The sequence below is a fragment of the Copidosoma floridanum genome, unplaced genomic scaffold (assembly GCF_036245765.1).
Source record: "Copidosoma floridanum isolate Cflo_tuat_1 unplaced genomic scaffold, Cflo_Japanese_pri ptg000025l, whole genome shotgun sequence".
NCBI classification, from domain to species: Eukaryota; Metazoa; Arthropoda; class Insecta; order Hymenoptera; family Encyrtidae; genus Copidosoma; species Copidosoma floridanum.
In genome coordinates this window covers 2613696-2629245 of record NW_028321902.1, presented here as the reverse complement: position 1 = coordinate 2629245, position 15550 = coordinate 2613696, and the positions used below count along the sequence as shown (strand labels likewise).

The window sequence follows — 15550 nt, the reverse complement described above, 5'->3', positions numbered from 1 at the left end:
TCCAGCATCGAACAGTGATGCACTCGAGCCCGATGGTTTCGGTCCCCTTTGCTGTGTACAACAATGTTGGGAAACATATCAAGGGATGGAAGTGGAAAAGCAACAGAATTTGCGTTTCTTAAGGGCGCGTAAAAAAACATTCGAAGCTATACACTACTGCTGTGGGTATACACATCATCAGCTATCCCCAAAAGTTTTTTTAGTCTACCGATGGTAAAATAATTAGCTAAACAACTTTATTCGATCCAGTTATTGCCAAAAAAAGGTTGTAATGTCCACATGATCTGCTTTTACCTTCATTCCGACTTGAGTTACCACGTTCTAAGCCAACTCCAACTACCCTAGTTACTTTTCCATATTGTATGTGGTTTTTGCGTAACGTAAAGTAAACGGGTTTGATTAAAAATTAACAAACTCAATTACATCGTTCGCAAAAAGAACGCACCGAGAAGAAGCACGTTACGTATCCAGTGCAGCCGTCATTTTTCCACGGAGCTTGGGCACATCAATTCAACCCACATCACCTTATAAATATACACACAGTGAAACAAGATGCCCAACGCGCACCGTCAACTGTTACTCTCCTGTGTATATATATATATATATATGCGGTGCACCGTCTGTTTGCCGAGCGAAACCGCAGAAGCGAGGGTTTTAGTACAAAACAGCCCCGTGCATTCGTACGGAGGGATACAGAGAAGAAAAGAGCTGTTTCTGCAGGCGTCACACCTACCACCCTCGAGCCCTCAATTAAACTAACAGATGTCGCTGCAGTTGGACCTCGAGGGTAATGGCGTACTTCCTACATACATATATAATATGTAGAGCTGCGTCAGTAGGATTTTCTTTCTCCCCCTGTAGGGTAGGTTGCCTTGAGGGACTTGCGGGGTAGCCTCTTCGGTGGATGTTCTTGGGCCGGGGAAACGTGCTGCGAAATTCCGTTCGAGGAAATTAATAAGATTTAACCCCCCCTTGGCTCCTTAACTCGGGGGTTTTTTTTTTATCGTGACCCTTTCGTTGACTGGATGTCGTTGGTTGGACGCGTATCGTCAATTTCAACGTTTTACGATGGCTGTAGGTGTTTCTTTAATACGAATCGAAGTACATGCAGCTAATGAGTTACACAAACGATGGTAATTCTTGTCACGACTCGTTAGCCATTTCAACAGATGCACGGGAAAAAAGAAAACAACATCTATTAGGACCAAGAATATGTTTACTAGAGTATAGCATCGAGCAAATTATTTTTTGAAATAAGAAAACATGTTACTTCATTAATAATATTTTCCTTAAGTAAGAAAATATAATTGCAACATCAGTGTACGTTATCATGTTCTGTAGACTTTCAATAACAGTTTCTTCTGTTCAAAGATTGTTGATCCAATAGAGCTAGTTGAACAGGTGCTGCTTTAAACAATAGACTTATAAAGTTGTTTCGATGCGTTTCGTAAAAGATTTGTCAAAATTTTGACTGAACAATAAAATAGAATAGGGTACAATGGGACACTTTGCAGAAAAAAAAAATTTGCATCCCTTGTCTGTAAAAAAATATACGTTATAACTGGAAATAAGTCATGATAACTATTAGATTTATGTTTTCTCTATCCTGTTGAAGACAACTTTTATAGTTTTTTTAATGAGAAACAATTAAATACATGCACAATTATTTATTAAATAATTTTTATGATCACTGAATTGAATATTACCTACACCTCCTTTATTAACTATTACCAAAAAAAAGGACTCGTATAATCTAGAATGTATCAGAAGTGCCATCGAAATGTGACTACATCAAACCATACTTAAGATGATCGAATGCACGTGTACTTCGACTCTTAGTATTGGGCAGGTATATGATAATAAAAATAATTTTTGCTCATCATCATATGTATATCAGCAATAAGTCTATTAAAAATATTGCAACGTAATACGTTGCACCCCTATTTTTACGGCATTAATAATCTCATTAATTTACCTACTGTGCTCGTTCCAATAAAACTATTCATTAACGCTCAGTGACGCGAGAGACGCGCAAAAAGGAGATGAGCCTCCAAACCGCTCTATTAAATAAAGTTTTAATTAACTTCAATTTTACGTTCAATAATCCGTCAAAGTTGACGAACTTTAATAAGCGCAAATTTTACGAGAGACAGTCCCCCCAAAGTTCGTACATGGCGCTATGATTGCTCGCACTGGCAGTGCCTACAGGGTGTTCGGGAGCCGAGCAAATAGCCGAAAATTCAGCGTCGCGCTTTAAACGCTGACACTCGAAATTTTGCAGCTCTCCCTTGCGCTTATTAGTCCCCCTTTTACTCCGTGAAAATTCAAACTATCAAACCCGACTATAGGAGCTTAATTATTTTTCCAACTACTCGCAAGGGAGTTTAGGTTAAAGCAACTCTTTGTGGAACATCCCCCTTCTCGCGGAACATTATAGTTAACGTATTTTTCGTACATTGTAGTATATAAAGAAAATTATTTGTTCTTTCAACTAAACTTAATTATATTAATACTGAAACGGAAGAAACGGCAATATATGAATGGAAGAAGTCAAACATAGTGTACATCTTCCAGTACTGCATATTCTAACAAAAACTAAAGAGATAATTTTGTGCTGTTAAGACAATCAAATTAATATAAAATTCATTCAAATCAACGAAAAATCGTGTGCAATCAATGCAAATACGCAAAGTAATGTTTTAATGGAAATTTTATAAGGACGTAAATGTATAAAGTTTTGTACAAAAACATTATTTTAGTGACTAAAAAATCCCAATTAAAAGTCATAATTATAATCGTAAAAAAATATCGCATCAAGAAAAACCAATACTTTTTACATAAAAATTTACGAGTTTTTGAAAAAAATTGTAGATAAAACAATGACAAAAATTTAAATCATAAGATGTTTTACATGAGACTTGTGTAGATCACGCGTTAATGTACACGTCGTGGTTTTTAAGTGTGGGAGTCTTGTATCACATTTACAAAAAGCTTTTTCTCCACCACAATATTCTGAAAAGCAACAGCGTGGATGTCAACGATAAAATGTCCGTAAATCCTGTAAATATTCTCGAGGAGTCAGTAAAAATCTTCCTTTCAATTGAGCGCTCGTTTTACGCGATGATACACTGTAGTATACCTTTTTAAAATGCACGAGAGAAACTTTTTTTCATTCCCACGCTTGAATGGATGTTGTTTTTTTTCAATAAAAACTCGTAGGATTTTTTTTTATTTTTTTTTAACGACTTTACACGGAAGCTTTTTCGAGCGGAATAATTTCGTCCTCGTGCTCGGCTTTGATTTTTTTATTTCAACCATTGTAATAACAGAGAGCATCTTTTCAGAACACCACAATAACAATGCTTCCTCGTCGGAGCGAAAAAATCGAGGCAAACGAAGAAAAGTACATTTTTTCCGAGCCACGCGTGCGCAAAGCGCGACAAAATCAATGGGCTAATTGAATGATCCGGGAAGCCAAGCAAGATTTTCCGCTTTTTTTTCTTTCGCGGTCGGTTGGCTGCACGTTTCGTTTCTGGCTTCCCTGGAGAGGGGGAGTGCGGGAAAAAAAGTACGGCGGAATTTTGCCTTCACCGCCCGAACCGACGGACGAGTAACATCACTCTGTTGGATGTTACCTTTTGATTTTACTTTACACAATAGAATAGAAAATTAAAATTTGCTCAAGTTTCACATAATGTTTAAGTACTCCACAAAATAAGAATTAAATACAAAATAAATGTTTCTTATGTTCAGAAGAACGTTGCATAGAGTATTGGATCGAAAAAAAGCACTGCATTCGTTTATGAGAACAAATTATTATAGACTTGAGATTGTTATTAAATTTTAAATTTTCATTAGAATTGAAAGTGTTTGGTACACTGGTCACCTATAAAAATACAAGATGGAAACTTTATGCAAGTTCAAGGTTATTCAAATGTATATGATACGTCATAACAATGTTTAGCAACGAATTAGGTATCAATTATTCAATAATCTCCATTAAATTGAACAATTTTCCTCATAAAAAAATTGTAACATACGTGGGTTGCAAGTCAAGAATCATACTGTCACAGATTTCACGTGCTTTCACGTGGATTAATTCTGTCACAAAAACATTTTCCATTCGAGTGATAATTATTTCAGGAACAAATGTAAAATTTATTACTTTCAGTGTTAAATTTAATGACACGTGAATTTTAAGTGAACCTATTTATAAAAAAAACCATTTTTATCTGAATACACTGTAAATTCGTGTTTTAAGCTCTTGTCATAATCACAATACCTCTAGTGCATGCAAAGTCGCCGTATTTATTTATATCGTACATTAAAATCACGCGGGACTTTCCCCCCAACCCTGCCAAAAAAATCGATCTTCTTTACTCCCAAACCTCTCATCCGCAGCGATATCAAAATCTCCTCTCGGCACATCACACACCCACATCCAAAAAAAAATCGCAAAGTCAAAAGAAACTTGACTAGCACGGGCTTCTCCCAGTCTGAGGCGTAAATCAGTCAAACGTCGTACAAGAGCGGACTAATCGTCGATTTGTCTTTCCAGAAGTGATGGGGTGAGTATATACATACCTATATCCTACGGAGAAGAAACACGCGCTCCTCGAGAGGAGGAACCACCCGAGCATAACCCCATCCCATTAGGAAACACCCTCCCGCCGCCTTCCTTCATTTTCCCGGAAAATTATCGTTCCGCTGGAAACTCCAGAGTCGTGGAAATTAACTCCACTCAATTAGGCGCCTCTCCCGTTCTTTCTTCCGAGGCGAAGCAAGATCGAAAGTAGAGGACCGTCTTTTCGTTTTTGCGCGCTATCGACCTCACCCTCCACAAGGGGGGGATGCAAAGTTGAGGGCATAAGTGGGTTATCAAAGTTCGAAGATCGTGGATTCCTCGCGAATCTGGAGAGATATCCGAGCCGCGGATGTTGTCAGTTCGAGGAAAAGGTGGAGGAATAGGGCCTGGGAAAAGTTTCAATTATGAATTTCCGCGAGTTTGTACAGAAACGCCTTCGAGACCCTTAAGATAGCAACTCGGTCGTGGGCGCGTCTTTGTTGGCTCGTAAATGCACAATACAACTGGTTCAAGCATCTACAAAGTGCGCCAAAAGGCCGCTGATACGACCTATTGCGTGACGAGCAATTTCCGCCGTTTGGTACGTGGTACGTTGCAATGGAGCAAAGGAAAAAAAAGCTCAATGCCAATGAAAGAGGCTCAGAGTGAGGGTGCGTATATTTTTACGATCAAAGTCATTAGTCGTCTATACTTTTTTTATTGCCCTTCCAGCATCTTTCGCAATTGAGATTTTTCACTGAGTATACTATCCCTATTGTAATATTATATATCCCTATTGTAATATCTAATTAGTATGAATAAGGCGTTTGCAGAATACAACGAAGCTTACATGGTTGAATGTATAATCGACTTTGTACATAACGTTATCAATTCGACATCATTAACACAATAAATTAATAGTCTTTACTTAAATACGTATGCCAAAGGGTTGTTTGTGTGAACTTTGGATGCAATTTTTTATCAGCTGCTTCATTTCCTTCACGGAATTCGAAACATTATAGTCATGTAAATCAGCCCTGTAGTACTGGTATTTGTTGTACCTGTTTCCAGGATTTTACTTATCTCTGCCCTTCTTTCCTTGGGTATGGAATACTTAAAATACGAGACCTAGTGTAAGGTCCCAACCAATCTATCCTACTGAAGGGCATTTACAGGCACATCGGTTGTCTTCAGATATCTTTCAAGATGTAACCGCTGTACCAATGTTGCAATCAATCAGTGACTTTACTGACCGTGTGTTGGCTTTCCTTGAGGGATGTCACGAAAAATCCCAAACTTCATCCAATAAAAATCCACTAATCATTTTTTTACACTTCTCCATCGTTGAAATTTGAAAAAAAAAACACGAAAATTTTCTACGCAAGGATTAGTATCCACAATCCACAAAGTTTATCAGATTTGGTGGCTATGGCACTAAGCTAAGCTATGCTCCTGTGAGTAGCAGTCGTTTGCATTTAAAAAAGCACAATTTGTAAAATCGACAGCGGGAAGTAATAATTATCCGGCGTATATATATATCTCTGCTTACGTAAAACCGCACAATCGTAAATGGCACAAAAGCCGCCGTATACGACACAAGGAAGGAAACGGCAAAGGACAAGCGCCACGCACGCATATATATATACCCGCACAATACCCGCACCCAAGAGGCAACGGGTGCACTACACCAGGCCGCGGCGCGTTAAATCACTCGATTAAGCGATCGGCAAACGTCGCAACTCCGGAAGTGCGCGTATTTGTGCCGTTTCGTGCAACGGCGCGAGAGAAAACCAATCCAGCACACGCGACACACGTGCGTGCGTGCCCCGTAAATTCAAACGCGGGATCAGATAAACCTTGCCACGTCGTCACGTGACTTGCCCGTTTTAACCCGGAATACCTGCGCGTGTATACGCGCCCGAGCACTCGGAGGGTCGCCGAGGCCGATAAATGGCGCACGTAGACGTTGGTGTACGTACATGCATACCAAGGGACTTTTCCTCTCTCGATTACTGCTGCTTGTATGTTTGTTTGTCGCAACAACGCTTACGCAACGGAACTGGGGAGTTTGTTCACTTCGAGGGTTGCGCTTTTCGTTTTTAGTGCCTAGAGAAATGAATATACAAATCTTACCGGCCTACTTTTCGCTTTTGGTATTTCACACATCGTTTATAGAGGGTTTTCACTGTAAACTCCAAATCATTTATCATTTTGGGGCACACTTAAACAGTTAAGGGCGTTTTAGACGTTATTTTCCAAATCTATACTTGTAGTTGGAAGAAATTTGAGGTTATATGTCAAAATAATAGGTTTTGAGGTTATGTCAAGGACAAATATTTTACTTTTCTTAACCAGTTTTATTTTGTAATATCACTTTCCTTCATTAAAAACAAGACATCAATGGTTTACCTAGGATTTTTCCTTGCAAAAATATGGCCATTTTGGTTTAATACCATGAATCCAATTCTCACTCTGTTGGAACTCTGCAAGAAGAAACTACTTATTCAATGCAATTTGCATCCAGAAAAAGTAGAAAATAACTTTTACTTTCCATACATAACCTACAATTTTTCAAAATTCCACGTCACTGTTCAATGACAATCTTGAGTTTAGATTGTACGAAAAAAAAAAGTTCGGTGATGTAGTACAACTACACCCAACAGCACAACTTTGTACACCTGTAATGAATCTTGTTTAGAAAACGAAGTACCAATACAGTTCTTTCTTCATGTCTCTCTGTAACATGTACATGCACTTGTAGTCTATCCATATTCAGGAATATAATTAGTAGATCAACGTAATTTCTACACCAACACGAAAATACCCTTTTCGTCACACCGATGCAATAACACCATCCAATAAACCCTCAAGAGAACCATTGTTGTTCCCTGCATCGGTGACATAAAAACTTGCACCACTACACAGGTTCAGTTTACGTAACTCACGTGTACACAGCACCTTTTCCCTTCCATTGGAATTTCACGAGCGTCTACTGCAGTGTACGGAAAGTACCGAAGAATCTCTCGGATAAATCCTCCAAATCGCATTGAACAGGACACTGTGCAAGAAAAAAAAAAAAAAAAAAAAGACTCAACGGGCTACTGCAGCGTTAATTCCATGACTTTTAATTACAGGACCCTCAGTTTGTTCTCTATACATGCTCTCCGCGATCGAACGAAGGAAATTTAATTAACCACGCCTCCCAAAGTCCTGTTATTAATTTACCCACGCGCGGATTACGAGTGTCGCGGGCATTTTCCTCGCGTCATCCTTCCGATCAGCACTTTTTTAATCCCCGTATAGAGTGGCTATACGTACGTATTATAAGCGCGCCCACGATGTAAACACACACGAATACAAAATTAACAAAGTGTTTGTAGGTGCGATACACCACCCGCGAAAAATTGCCAGTCAGCGTGAGTTGCCGGAAGCCCACTTGAGCTCGTGTGTACCCTTCTTGTTGTTTCGTTTCGAGGTAATGAATTAAAAAATGCATTTTTAAATCGTTTTCACCTTTTTTCATTCATCGTTTGCCCTATTTTCTTGGGTTACAAGCTCAGCTTTACAACTACAAAAAGTTTTCGTCCATCTATCTGTTCTCATTTTTTCACAACAAAGGCTATGCCTGTATCACATACTGAGTGTCATTATTATTACGCTTTACCTCATACTCCTACGTTTAATTTTTTACCCATGGAAAAAAAAGAATAATAATGAAGAGCCGGTCAAAAGAAAAAAGTTATATGTTATTACAAATCCAATAGTTTTAAACACTAAGTTTTTAAAATGACTGCTTATGGGTTTTTCTTTGTAACATGTACAAGAGATCTAAAACACTGAAATTGGACCATGTTTGGTTTGAGATCGGAAATAATTTTGATCACCAAACACTTTACGGAAATCCTTGAAAAGTCGAACTCTTCACCCTTTAACACCAACACCTTTGGGCACCCCACTCTTCTCTTTCATCGATTAGATGGCTCATCACTGTAGTCCTAGCAGAGCTCTTGTCGAGAGTACCTCACGTATTGTGGTCTCACCCTCTTCTTCATTAACTTCATTTTCTCTGTATTCTTTTTTGCCATCTCGCTTTGATTGATATTTTTCGTAAGCAGCTTTTCAAGCTCTGGATGTTCTTCCCCATCACTGCACACTTAGCCAATGCTACCCCGCATTGGCAGAATCTGCATAGAGTCCAGCTGCATCATTCGAATGAAAATGATGGTGAAAAAAGCAAGCACATACCCACACCACGGAGCTGGGCTACATTGTATCGTACATCCAAGTTAAACAGGGGTCCGATACCTTTTCGAGCCCATACAGCCGTGGTGGAAAGGCGTGTTTTGGCGTATACATATATACACGCATGGGTTGGGCCATTCAAGCTCGTGGTTTGTGACTGTACGGTGTGTATATTTGTCAGTAATACACGCAACGTAGCCTACAATACGTACACGCGTGTTGTTCAGTCCAATCGATTTTATGCGTTTGTTGATGTTTCGATGGTGCCATGGTGTAGTTTAAATAAGGGATGAAACGATACAGTGACATACAATCGTAAACAAAAGTAGCATGTTATGGAATGATACTGGACAGTTTTTTTGTAAGTTTCAATAAACTACACGAGGGATACACAACTCAATTGTTGTCTACCAGAAGATGAACTCGAATCGTATAACCTCATGTTGTAGCGTGGAAGAGAATATCTTCCCGTTGTCAATCACACGGCTAATTTCTAAAGTTGGATCCATATATTTTGCACGATATTTTTGAACAAGGTATAACATACCCAACTGGCAACGTAATCCTTATTTTATCCTAAGAATTCCAGAAAAAGTGCAATTTACCCCACGTATCTGTTGACCCTCTCTTTTCCAATGTATACATTCCAAATCGAAGTAATAAAAGCATGAATACTTTAAAACGTTTCATCCCCCTGCCACGAGCACGAGCTCGCAGAGCGATCAAACTCCCCGAATTCCCGTGTTACACCCGAAAAGGGCCACCCGGCAATAATTAACGATCAATCAAGCTCGTGCGTTCAATTTTCCACTCGAAAATCAAAACAACCCTCTCCCCTTCTCTGATCAATATTTCATTGACCACGGGAAAACAGGGGGGGGGGGCACGAGGAGCAAACCACCAAGCAGACCATAAAGCGGCTGTGTATATACCTCTTTCTCATGAAACAAGCCTCTGTGGCCAGGTTAGCGGGTTGTTATTCGTGGCGCTTCACGGCTCATATGCCTATACTTTCGTCTATGTATGTGTATGGACGCGCGTAGTGGCATAGCCCAAAGAAGTTTTCAAGTTGACCCTTTGCTCGCGTTGTTTGTGGTTTGCCTCTCGCGTTGTTGATTACTTGATGGATTCAAGGGGCTCATTGAATTTTATTGTATGCACGTGGTTTGGTTGGTGTACTGCGCTTTGGGGATTTACCATCGGTCGGTACTTTTTGATACAAATGTTACTTTGCATTTTTCACGTGTACGTGAGTAATACCCACCCTTAAAAAAAAATAAAAGGGGGCAAATTAGCCGCATCAACTTGAAAAACCCTCTGTCCGCGTAAATAAAAATCAATTGCGCGTCCGTACGTGGCGTGAAATCACGATTCCAAGCACGTAACGCGCACTCGAGAGGCACTCACTTTTCCCAGCCATTTGCCGAAATAGCCATCGTCACTGGGGTGGGCTGGCTAACGAAGCCACTTCTGGCCCTCTTTGGTGTCTGTCCCTCTGTCTGTCGAAACGAGGAAATTAAGGACCCGCCTATACCCTCGTCTTTGATGATTTTTCTTTCGTTGTGGTTGTACAAACGCAACCACGTATAATAGAAGATCCCGTCTGACTTTCCCCGGCTCTGCGAGTCTCTCGCGCTGTATGGAGCTGAGATAACCACTGGCGCACTTTAGATGAATGGAGTGTGGCTGGGAGTTATTTATCGCCCTGGAAATGGGAAGGAGCCCCCGACCGCTGCTCCGTCTTTGCTCGAGTGAGATTTGAATGTCGCCCTTTTTCCCTTGTGATACAGTTTTTTTGAGTCTTTTATTTTTGTAAAAAGGATTGCGATGGCCCTACTGGCAGTGAGCAATTGCCATCAAGGAATTTTTACAGCACCTCTAAGTTCTGTGCTTGTGCTTTTTTTTTTTTTTTTTTTTTTTTTTTCATCACTGCTGGAAAAGATTTTTTATGAAAATGAGTTACGCTTGTCTCGTGCTATCTATGTTATTGTAACTTTTTTTTCTTAATCACTTCTAAATAATTTTGTGTCTCATTATGCAATAGACACAAGATATTGTTAATGACTACTTTTTGGGTTATTCTCTTATTTTTTATCTTAGAAAATTGGCGTATTAATGCCGTTTATTCAGTCGATACGTTGCCACTTATTATTTAAAAGTGTATTGTAATTAAAACGTCTAAATGTTAACTATCAAAGGATAATTTATACATTTCTTTTTTTTCAATAAAAACGTGTATTAAGGGCAATATGAAATTGTAAAGTATAATTATGTATGTTCAATGTAATTTCACACTAACCGTAATTGAAATTTTTTGTCTGGTTAATTGTTTCTTTTGAAAAGACAAAGAAATATGATAGCATTTAAATTTATATCAATTGATTTTTCAATAATCAATAAATACTTGCCAAATAAGCCACGTGCTTCCTCCTCATTAATCCAACAACGAATAGAAAAACTCGTGGCAATCAAATTTTCCAGGTTAATAAAAAAATTTGTTCGATTATAAATTGTGAATAAATTACATTTTCGACCGATACAAGTGATTTGATATTGACATTTCATTATCCCAAGGTTTATCAACATTAAGTCGATGTGAATTTAATGGTTGATGTACACATCCTCAAACTGTATCGTGGTTTAATCACTATGACGTTCACTATCTCATCACAATTTTCGAACTAATTCCACGAAAATCCACACTAGTCGCACAAATGGCAAAAAAACTTTTAACAATAGGAAAAAAAGGTAAATTTCATGAATAACATTCTGTAAAGTTTCACACAGCTGAACTGTAAGGAAAACCCAAGTTTCCCGATGAAAATCATCGCCTAAGCTCTCGCTCTCGCCTCCAAAGACACACATCTCCTCTCGAGTAGATACACATGCTCTGCAAAATTGGCATATCCCGCCAATAAAGAGGCCCTGCCACAGTGAGCGATGCTGCTTACTCTCCCACGTGTGTTGTCTATATACCCATACTCGAGTATACGGTGTAAATGTTACGAAACGCGTTAGCGCTCGCTTGTGTGTGCAGAAATAATATTGTTAATGCGCGGCCGCCGTCTCCAAGCGAGTGGGGCCAAGTTAACTCTCGCAACTTGGGAAAACTTTTCGTCCGTCCTTCGGAACTACCTATTTTCAGGCAAGTTCGCTGAAATGTTCGCTAATGGAATTATAACATATTTAATCGCCTTTTATTTGTTCGCTGTACGTACACATGTGAGGTAGAAAGGCTGCTAATTATATTTCCTGATTTTCCGCGCGTCTGACATCAAATTAACATCGCTGAAGTTGCGAGACACGTGCGTGTGTATGTATGATGTACTTGCGCGTTGTTGGAGATTTGTTTACGCGAGATGTGGAGAAAACATCGGGCCTGTTAGCGCTGCGAGGCAGTGCGCCTTTCTCTCTCTCTCTCGGGATCGACGGTTGACAAGACATTATTTCCTTGGGTTTGCTTCAGCTGTTTCCGATGTCATTTTTTATATCTATCGAATGCTGTTTACGATAATGTTCAAACTAAAAATTTTTTCATTTAATACCATTTAAATTCATACAAAATTAACTACAAGAATTAATTATTAAAAAAAAAAAAAAAAAAAAATGAATATTTAATCAAAAGTACAATAAATAAAAGTAACAGGATATTTCAAATAGTACTAATTGTATGATTATTATGAATCTTTAATAGTTAAAAAAAATCATTTTTAACGTTTTAAAATTAAATTTAATTATATGTAAAATTATATTGATTACGTTAAAAAATGATTCAAAAATTATAATACTAACAATGAATAATAAGTAGAAAAAAATCATAATAATACAATGATAATTTTTCATCAACAACACTCCGAAGAAAAATAACTCAATATTTTAAATAATAAAATCAGTATACCAAATTATAAATGTTAAACAATCAACAAAATTTATTTTTAATATTTTTAATTTAAGTTCTATGATATGTAAAATAATAGTAATGGAAAAAATCATTTAAAAAACATCAATAGTTAATAAGTAAAAATAAAAATTATAACAATCATACAACAATACTTTATCATTAATAATACATAAAAAATGTGTGTATATATAAATAATACGTAAAATAATAAAAAAGAATAAAAATTATAATAGTTAAATAATCAGAACAATGGGTATTAAATATTTTTCAATTAAATTTAATGACGTGTAAAATAATATTAATACCTCAACAAGTATAATTGAAAAATTATAATAAAAATTGATGTTAAGTGTAAAAAATTATGATATTAAAACAATGATATTTTATCATCAATATACATCAAAGAAAAATAATACAACATTCAAAATAATAGAAACAGTATGAAAATTATCAATATTGAATCTTTAGAAAAATTAATTTGAAATATTTTGCAATTTAATTCAATGATATATAAAATGGTAGTAATAACGTATACGGTAGTAATATTGTATAAAAAATATTTCAAATAATAAAAATATATTAAAATTCTAATAAAAAAAGTAATGGAACATGAACTTTGCGTTCAGAAAATTTAGTAAAGACAAAAGTTATTAAAAAAAATATAATAAACGCCAAAACAATAAAAAACAATTGTTTTTTTAATACTAAAAATCTATTTAAAGAAAAAATACGATATTACAAATGTAACAACATTTTAAAGTTCTTTATCACGATTGTGTCAGACGAATATTATATTACACTGAATATTCAATTGAATCGCACCGCAAGCGTTTTCGCAGGCGTTTGGAAAAATCCGATTCCATCAGACTGACCAAACAGCAGCCGAGGGATCTCGACCCTCCGGCTCTACTTACTAAGCTCTATTTCCGATTCACCGAAAGGACACCCGATCCTTCCCCCCTCTCAGGGTGATCCCTCGATCCGTATCTCTTTCCCTTCGGAAATTTTTGCCAACAACGCAAAACCCGTTTGAGTGTCTACATCCGCTTGGGGTCACTTTTTTGCAAAGTAATCAGAGCACGTTCTTGGTTTTTTTTTTTTTTTTTTCATTTATTTTTTTTATAAAAAAAAAGTGGAGTATTCGTGGGACCTGCTTTGATTTTAAGAAAAGCCAAGGTGCAGGAGGGGTAAATAAAGTACTCTGCAAACTCCGACTCTGGCAGAGTATTCAATTTGGGTGCCCTGAGAGAAAGTTCGATAAGGGGTTGATTTGCACGGGGGATGGGCTCTCAATTTCACCTTTTCCTCGGTACGCGCGAGTTTTTCGGGCTAAAGGAAACTTTCCACCCCCGCCCTCCTACTGCGAGTGATGTAAGATTATGGGGAGGGCGTTTTGAGGGTAAGAGCTTTTAATTTTGCTAGCGCACCGCGTGCGAGACGATCGGCGCGAAATTTAAAGGGGGGCCTTTCTATGTTTATTAAAAGGTTAAGTGCTTTTTCATTTATTTATTAGCACTACTCATTTTTTCATAAATGATTCATGGGGTTTGTTGCTCAAATCAATAAAGTATGTTATATATCTCTCTCTCTACAATTACATTATGCAGGTTCGAATGTAGTGTACCTATCTACGTAACAAGTGCACAAACTAAGTGGTTTTAACAAATAGTGTTTCGTGGCGTACAGTGCGGGAATAACTAATTTTTCTCACGCCGTGCCAAAAGTAAGAACTTTGCGCCCTATGTTCAATTAGGACACTTTGCAGGCAAGTAAAGTTGACTTTTGCACGCTGAGTGTCAAAAAGGAATGAGATTTAACGCGTGCAACAAATCCTCTTTTCATCAGCCAGGAGATAACTTTTAGCTGGGATACCCTTGAGAGACTGAAATGAGGCCTAGTCCTTAACACGGAACCCTTCCAGAGATAGAGAGTCGCTGAGCAACTTGGGTTTTCTCGAGAATGCGAAAAGTCGCGGCAGCGGCGAGGGAAACGGGAGAAAAGAACAAAAAATAAAAACACCACCGGCTCACGCATCTTTTCACGAGCTAATTTCGCAACGCTCAAAACTCGAGAGGAAAACACGAGACCGTAGAAAGTCCGAGACAAAGGCCCGCGAGAGAAAAGTTTTGCCAGGGGGGAAAGAAAGAAAAAAAAAAACAAAAATTTACAGCGTGACTTTGCCGACGCGCTAGTAACTATTAATTGTTCCCAAGGGAAGCGAGCGCAGCCTCATCTCCTTTTTGTACCTCCCTTTTTTTCCCCTTCCTTGTCCACCTTTTCGTTGCCTTTCTTTTTGAGGATGTCGGATCACTGTACCGATTTCAGGCCGGATAGATTGGAGATTCGTGAGTTGGAAACTTTTTTTTTTTTTTAGTTAATACTTAGCACTTGTAATAAAAAAAAGGCGCGTTCGCAACACTTTTCTCCTGATCTTGGTACAGACATCGAAGCCGGTCCGTCAGGACCACAGCCCACTATCACACACCCACACACAAAAACTTCAAAGGCTCCGCTCGGCACTGCTGAATGGTATATACATGTATATACATCATACCATTCGGTGCAGGGTAAGTCATCTACTTTGTATTCTACGGCAACGCGTAAGCTCGCCCTCCTCTTTTTTTCCGAGTCGTTGGCGCGCGTTTTCCCCAGCCCGGCGACGTGAGCGTATGTACGTGTTAAAGTTCGACCTAGTGCTTTTTTTTCTCTCGTCCGGTGCAGAGCAGAGTGGAGGGTAAAAGGGATTGCGGGAGGGGGGGGGGGAAACGGGGTCAGCGGGTGCTTTAATTTCCAAAAGTGCAGCTATGTCGGTACGGGCGAGGTTGCATGGTACCGTGATTCGG

General features: G+C 38.3%; 1 protein-coding gene across 2 annotated transcripts in view; it reads left to right on the top strand.

Annotated features, from left to right (window-relative positions):
* Positions 1-15550, top strand: part of Fas1 (fasciclin 1 Fas1 domain-containing) — a 328849-nt gene that overhangs the window by 89921 nt on the left and 223378 nt on the right. The window lies entirely within an intron of this gene.